This window comes from Penaeus chinensis, chromosome 10 (genome assembly GCF_019202785.1).
Source record: "Penaeus chinensis breed Huanghai No. 1 chromosome 10, ASM1920278v2, whole genome shotgun sequence".
Classification (NCBI taxonomy): Eukaryota; Metazoa; Arthropoda; class Malacostraca; order Decapoda; family Penaeidae; genus Penaeus; species Penaeus chinensis.
The window spans coordinates 10,079,867-10,080,220 of record NC_061828.1 but is presented as its reverse complement, the minus strand read 5'-3'; positions in this window follow the sequence as shown (position 1 = coordinate 10,080,220).

Below are 354 nucleotides of genomic sequence, written 5' to 3'. Positions count from 1 at the left end.
AAAGTAAGGCCAATTTTCAATCTGAGATTTGCCAAATTGGAATCAAACTTGCAGTTAGCCCCCCCCCCCCCCCCATTAAATGCATTATGGGGGCCATCACAATTGGCCCCCGACGACCGCGTGACTGAGCAGAGCAGTTTGATCATGACCAGATTGAGTATCGTGCTGCGGAGCGGCAGTGTTAAGCATGTTGGACTAGACGCTAACAATGTTGACACTGAAGAGGGAAGGTTGATATGGCCGGACAGGGAGGGATTCTCCAGCAATATAAACATAAAGAGGGGTAAATAATCTTGGCAATATTGGTGGAGGACTTACGTAGGCCTCTAAGGGGAATAGTATAGCACTGTACCG